This window comes from Quercus suber, unplaced genomic scaffold (genome assembly GCF_002906115.3).
Source record: "Quercus suber isolate HL8 unplaced genomic scaffold, Cork oak 2.0 scaffold_736, whole genome shotgun sequence".
Taxonomy (NCBI): domain Eukaryota; kingdom Viridiplantae; phylum Streptophyta; class Magnoliopsida; order Fagales; family Fagaceae; genus Quercus; species Quercus suber.
The window spans coordinates 296,076-303,035 of record NW_027070175.1 but is presented as its reverse complement, the minus strand read 5'-3'; the positions used below and the strand labels follow the sequence as shown (position 1 = coordinate 303,035).

Genomic DNA, 6,960 nt, shown 5'->3' with positions numbered 1-6,960 from the left:
TTCAAAAGTTCTATTTTCGTCTCTAAACTTTTCCAAATGTATTGATTTTCGTCCCTCCGTCTGACGAAGTGCTGACGTGGCTTTGACAGAGTGCTGATGTGGGAGGGACGAAAATCAATACGTTTGGAAAAGTTTAGGGACGAAAATAGAACTTTTGAAAGTTTAGGGACGAAAAATGAACTTTTGTGATAGTTTAGGGACGAAAAACGAACTTTTGAAAGTTTAAGGACGAAAAACGAACTTTTGTGATAATTTAAGGACGAAAATGATATTTTACCCTAAAAATTGTTAAGGTCTCTTTTTTTTACCATGGTCATGTGGCCTCATTCCATTAGGCAACACACGCCACCTCATCGTATTTTATAAAAGAAAAGAATGGGTTTTGGGCCACGTTCATTTAAATCCCAAAACAACCAAAAATTCATCCAATCACGTGGGTTGAGCTTTGCTAGATGTTTCTCATGGTCATGGCTCACATTTCTCAACTTCATGGAATGGGCTCACGGCCCACATATTTTTCTACTCAATGGATTGAGCTCATGGCCATCATGAAATGGGCTCACAACCCGTGTTTCTCTTGCATCACGGATCAAGCTCATTATTTTCTCATTAAATCAAGGTTCATGACCTATATTATTTCTCTCTTCCTTAATGAAACGAATCTACCTTCCCCAATAAAAGCCCAGAATTACACAGAATGGATTTTGGAAGAAAAACGTCCAATTTCAAGGCAAATGGTTTATTTGGGTAACAAAATCATGAAGCCCTAATGGGTAAGTAATAGATTTAGGCTAAATGAGCACTCACATGATCAAGGCCCATGTCACAAGACAAAATATTGAGTGGCATGATAAAAACTTAAAAGGATTAGCCCACCCTCACTTAAAATTCAGATTTTACAGTTCAATACAATTGAAGAATTACCGCTTGTACGTGACAATCAAGAAAAACCCACTAATCTCAATTGAGACATGAACTGAGACTATGAAACCTCTCCAAATACCTTGGCTATATTTAGTCAAATTAGGGTAAATCCAATAATTTCAGAGCAAAATATGAAATTTTACCAACTTTGATCCTCCGACCATTCGATCAGATCACGTCGAATGAAGGATTGCCTTGTGACAACAAGAAATTGGATAGTTATTGCATCCAATCACCCTTCTACAGTTTTGGAGAGTGAAAGTAAAATTATAGTGATACTCCTAACTTGTCAAATTTCCTAAGGTCGTCCAACAAAGTTTTAGACAAACTCAAGAATGGGGGCTGTAGGGTCAGTTTTTGTAGCTTAAGCCCAAAAGATATAGATTAGGAGTTCAATAAACCCAAGACAATGAATTTATACAGCGTAGGTGAAAGAGCTGGGTTGGAAGTGAATTAGACAAGAGTTAATTATGGTATTTAGGGTGAACTAACATAAAAACACACTTCAAAATCTCCACAAATGGATGTCCGAAGAGGCATATTATTGAATGGAAGAAGATTACAACCCATAGAGCTACAGTAGAATTATTCTCTCTTTTTTCTTTGTATTTTCTTCCCTCCTCCTTATCAGAGGCATCTTCTCTTTATATAGCACTCACTCCTATCATCTTCACAGTCCACTTGTTCTTCATCTGAGCGTCCACTTGAGTACATGTCCCATCAGGTATCTTCTTTAGCTCTCTGTGAGTGGAGGTAGCTGAGATTATACTGTTCAGGGGTCTTCTCCACATTAATACGGCCAGAAAAGCAGCTGCAGTGCATTTAATGTGGTGGTTGCAGCTTGTCTTCTAGATATTTTTCCGTTCATATCATCTCCACATGTGCCTGAAGCCTGCCTTTATCATCAAAGTCATTAGAAAGGTTACTTGAACCTCCCAGGTGTCTGCCCGACCAAGGCCCTTTGTATCCGAGGAGAATGGTCTCTTCGGACCACTGATGACCTCTTCGGACTATCCCCTCGTTCGCCTCCAGGTATATTTCTAAAACATGGACTCCTTCTTAAACACTTTCCTCTCTTCGGACATACAGTAGTCTTCAAATAGGGCTCTAGGCCCAATATATTAGGTTGGGCTTTCACTCCCCACAGGGGCAATTGTAAGTAATTACTAATTAGTATCAGCATCTTCCGCACTAAATTAGTTGTTCATTCTTTCATAATCAAAAATCAATAAAAAGTAATTAAAAAATAAAAAGAAGAAGGAAAAAAAAAAAAATAGAGGATCTCATAAACCATGAAAATAAAAAATCAATATAGCAACAAAATTGGCAATAGCAATTTAAAAGCCATCAGGATCATGTCTCGCCTCGCCTTTGGTAATCCCTAGTGGAGCCACATACCGAGGAATGAAATCAAGATATGCATCGTCTTCTACTTCCCCATTAATTCCATCATCAAAATTAAGTGCGTAACTTTGCAGATCATACTGAGATTGAATCCTTTTTTTCTTATTAATTCCACATGCACACTAAACAACCGAATAAAATTCTTCCACTTTGGCCCGCCCAACAGTTCTGAAAACTGCTTGACTTGCCTCATTTTATTCACCAACCAGTCTTCTTTTTTCTCTCCACTTTGTTGCTGAATTAGATATCTATATGTGCCTCCGCCATTATCATTTGGAAACCATCTAAAGCACAGTCCCTGGAAACAGCCGCAACATGAAGATGTGCCTATCTCTTCATCATCTTCAAACATAGTCATTCTCTTCTACTGGCAAATTTTCGCAAACGGAGGCCATTTTTTCATGTGGGGTACTGGCCATGGAAGAGAGAGAAACAGAGGAAAAGAGTAGTGTGCTTAGTAGTACAAAGAATTATGGATACATATAAACCCAACTCCAAGTGAGCACGGTGCAAGAAAATAGCTGGAATTTTCGTTTTGAAATTAGGAAGTGAATCACGGGGTCTGGTGACAATGACAAGGTATTGAGAGAATATTGAGATCCAATATATATCATTATGCCATTTGGCAACTGAAGAATTTTTTAAATGTGTCATTTTAGGTATGGCTCTTTGTTATTGGGCTATCTTCATCTACTAATTAGGGTTGTCATAGGAATGTTGAAAGACTTGGTTTTTGCCGCCCAATCATAAAACGCAGCTGTGCCATATGTGGCTCCTGCTAATTGACAGTTGAAGGCGGAGAGATTCTTTGTCTTTAGCTGCTCGATATTTGAAGTCGTCAAGGATGAATACACTGTTTGTTTGTTTGTTTGTTTTTGTTATTAGTTTTTGGTTTTATTTTTTATTTTTGGGAAAACAAGATGCATATCTCTATTGCCTATATAAAAAGTGTTAATGAGCTTGTGAACAGTGTTTTTGTCGAGCATATTGCTTGCTCTTTGTTTATTGTTTGTTTAATAATTGCAATAACCTTTTTACCTTTCAAATACAAGTAGGCTGAAGCCTGAATGTATTTGAGGGTTTGTTTTATTTTTTTTATGACCTTGTGAACAGTGCTTTGTCCAGCACCTTCTTGCTATTTGTTTATTGTTTGTTTAATAATTGTAATAACCTTTTTACCTTTAAAATACAAGTAGGCTGAATGCATTTGAAGGTTTGTTTTGTCTTTTTATGACCCTGTGAATAGTGCTTTGTCTAGCAGCTTCTTGTTCTTTGTTTATTGTTTGTTTAATAATTGCAATATCCTTTTTACCCTTAATATACAAGTAGGCTGAATGCATTTGAGGGTTTGTTTTGTCTTTTGCCCCTATTTTATTTGATCTTATCTATTTGTTAGCTTTTTTGGTGAGTCAACTGCTCTGTTGATGGACACAAACACAGAACACGCGTTTGAGGGAGAAGAAGAACGCTGGAGAGGACAGAGACCAGCTATGAGTAAATCATAAAACAAACACGAGAGAGAAACAATTTATAATTTGAATAGTTAGATTTATCTTTGTTGATAAACACAAACACGGGATCCAAAGGATTGAGAAAAGGTTAGAGATAAGAAACAAGAAAAGGAAAAAAAAAAATAAAATCAGCCATGAGCAAATTGATAGAGAAAGAGAAGAAAGAAGGAAAAGAAGAAGCCGGAGAGAAAGGTGCATGATTCTTACCCATGTAAATGCATGTCATAAACTCTAAGGGCTACTTTGCGTGTACAATTTACAATTCCGTGAAGAACATTGCTCCCAAAACCAAAGATTAGAAATGAGAGTTTGTGTTGCGGAAAAAACAATGGCACGTACATCGGTGCAAAGTCCCAGCAAGTATCAAAGGCTTATATTGGTTGATAATGAGGTAAAATAAAAAATTAATAACATTATACATTTTTCAAGTTATATAGGATTGTTAATAATATTAAATTCCAATTTGCAACTTTCAAAGTGCGAGTATTTTAGACTAATCCCGACCAAATGTTTATGTAGGAAAGAAAAGTGTGTAGTTAGGAAAAGTGTATCACAAATCCTGAGCAAAGTGCAAATGTTGGTCAGGTGGCTAGAGATAATCTCAATGGCACATAATGGGTGAGAGTATTTCAACTTCTTCCTTCGCACAACCCCTTATTGCCGCTCTGTAAATTTTATTGTTATTTTAACAATTCTTTTTGTTTCAGAATTTAGCAAGTTGTGTCGGTCTTGGATCTCATTGATGAAGTAGTAGGGTCCCTTGTCAGCTTTAGTGTTCTACTCTTATGGTTGATATGCATATGCGGAAGGATTTGGTCCATTTGGACTTTGGACTGCAAGACAACCTGCTGTTGTTGGCAATGGCCACAAGAACAAAATTCCAACTGCTATATTAGCTATGGCTAGAACGATATCCCATTAGCTGATGCTGCCAACGGCCCAAACGATGTAATTGTGAACGAGGATCTAAACATCTAAGTTCACCGGGTTCGAGATAACCTATCTTGTATGAATACATGTAATAGCACTTTCACCACTTGCGCCGTTCATAATGTAGTGTTCAGTCTTATGATTATCTTTATTATGTTTGTAACAAGTAAACTAAATGTTTTTTTTTCCTCTCCTTATTTCTGTCAAAAAATACATGAGCTTTCTTTGCAGTTAGCTTTCTTTGCGATTACATTAGATTATTGATTTTTAGTTTATGAGATTTGATTGATAGCTGAGAAATTTATATTCTTATAGAACAAAGAAAAGTTTGAAATTTTGTAACTTGTTTGGGGCTTAAATATTGAACCGTGAGAATAAAATATTATTATTATTATTTTGTAGTTTGTTCTTGAAAAGTTGAGCTGATTTAAAATATTTAATACGAATATTACTCAACACCAAGCACACCAAGGTTCAATTCCTTTTAGACTGTGATAGTGATGGAGACAGGCTATTGGTGGCTATGTTGAAGGTAATCGTAAATTTGGTAATAGATCATAATATTTTGAAACATTTAATGGTATAATTTCTAACTATTCAATAGTCAAATAATTCTAATTCTAACCTTAATTGCAATATTTTTACCGGCTAGCTAGTGCCTTGCACGTGCAACCCATAATAGTACTGGGAATAATTTAGAGATTTCATAATAAGTTTTAGAGTGAGAATCCTGGTAGAAGAATAATAGTGTAATGCTCTTTTTAAAATTGTCACTTTCATAGTTCCATGTTATTATTATATAATAAAAGTTGGAGTCGCGATAGAAGAATAATAGTGAAATGAAATGCACTTGTGAAAGCTGCTATTTTCATTTCATTTATTATATATTAAAAGTTGGATTTAAAAAAAATTCTAGCTACCTTGAATGATTATTTTCTCTTATAGTTGCGTCAAGAGGTTATATTCTTCTGCTCCCAAAAAAAAAAAATGGTTATATTCTTTCTGTAACAAGTGGTTACATTTTCATTAATTAATGTTAAATTACTAATATACTTTTAGTTGAAGTAGAAAATTAAATTTTTTTACCTCAATTTTTTTTAATTTCTTGTAATTTTCGTAATAGAGTTTTATGCGGAGTAAACTATTAAAAATAGAGTTTAATCTATGGTAAACTATCAATTAATAATGTGTGTATTACATGAACTTTTGGTAATAGAATTTTATTGGAAATATAATTTTAAAATTTTTTTGGAATTTAGGTAGTAGTGTTTTCTATATAGTAAACTATTGGTTTTAGAGTTCAATCTACAGAAAAGTATTTTAATAACTAATGAAGGTGTAGACACTTCTCTCAAGGTTACGAAAGTCATTTGGTATAACTATAGCTTCTAGAACCTAACTCTTGTTACATATTACGGGGTTTAGAGTTTCAAGTGTCCCACTAATTTTATATTTTTATGAATGATCAAGTGTCTCACTAATTATTATAGCTTTTGAGTGGTATTTGTAGTGTGTTTTTGTATTAAAAATCATTTCCCTCTCTCTTGTATATGCGTGCGTTTGTTTCTAAAAAAAAAAATGTCTCACTAATTACTTTAATAGTTTTGATAATTTTTGTAAATTTTTTTTACATTAAATTTTTAATTAATCTGTGATCATTGGTCTATTATAGGTTGATAGGAAAAAAAAAGAAAAAAAAAAAAGGAAGTCAATTTTATAGTCCTAGAAAAATATAGCAGTAGAATAGTTTTGGTGGATTTGATCAGAAGATAAAACTCTTTTTTTTTTTTCATAATACACTGTTATTTGGGCTTTTTGGTAAGCGCATGGATACTGCTAGTGCACAGTAAGACATGCCATTACTCCATCCCATTACCATAATTTCTACATATTAGGAAGTTTGGATCAATACTTATATTCAACCCTATGACATCTTGGCATTTGATTGTAAGTGATGAGTCTTTATGAGGGCTTCTACTGCTGCACCACACTCGCCACAGTTTTTCTAATGAAAGAGTTAGAGACTAAATTCTGTCTGGTATGTTAGTGTGAGGACATTTTTTAGTATACCGGAGTTTTGGATTAGTTTTAATTTATAAGAGTTAGGAAAACTTTATGAATGTGGTAGTAATCGTTATTATTGATAGTATATTTTGGTTGATGTTGCTTATGTCTGTAGGCAGTGAGGTTG

The 6,960-nt window shown here is 34.4% G+C and overlaps 1 long non-coding RNA gene across 1 annotated transcript; it reads left to right on the top strand.

The window, feature by feature from the left end:
* Nucleotides 1–3,122: 3,122 nt before the first annotated feature.
* On the top strand, nt 3,123–5,003 carry LOC136064684 (uncharacterized). Its single transcript, XR_010626264.1, has 3 exons — nt 3,123–4,230; nt 4,359–4,457; nt 4,547–5,003. It is a non-coding gene; the product is annotated as an uncharacterized LOC136064684 (long non-coding RNA).
* The last annotated feature ends 1,957 nt before the right edge of the window (nt 5,004–6,960 follow it).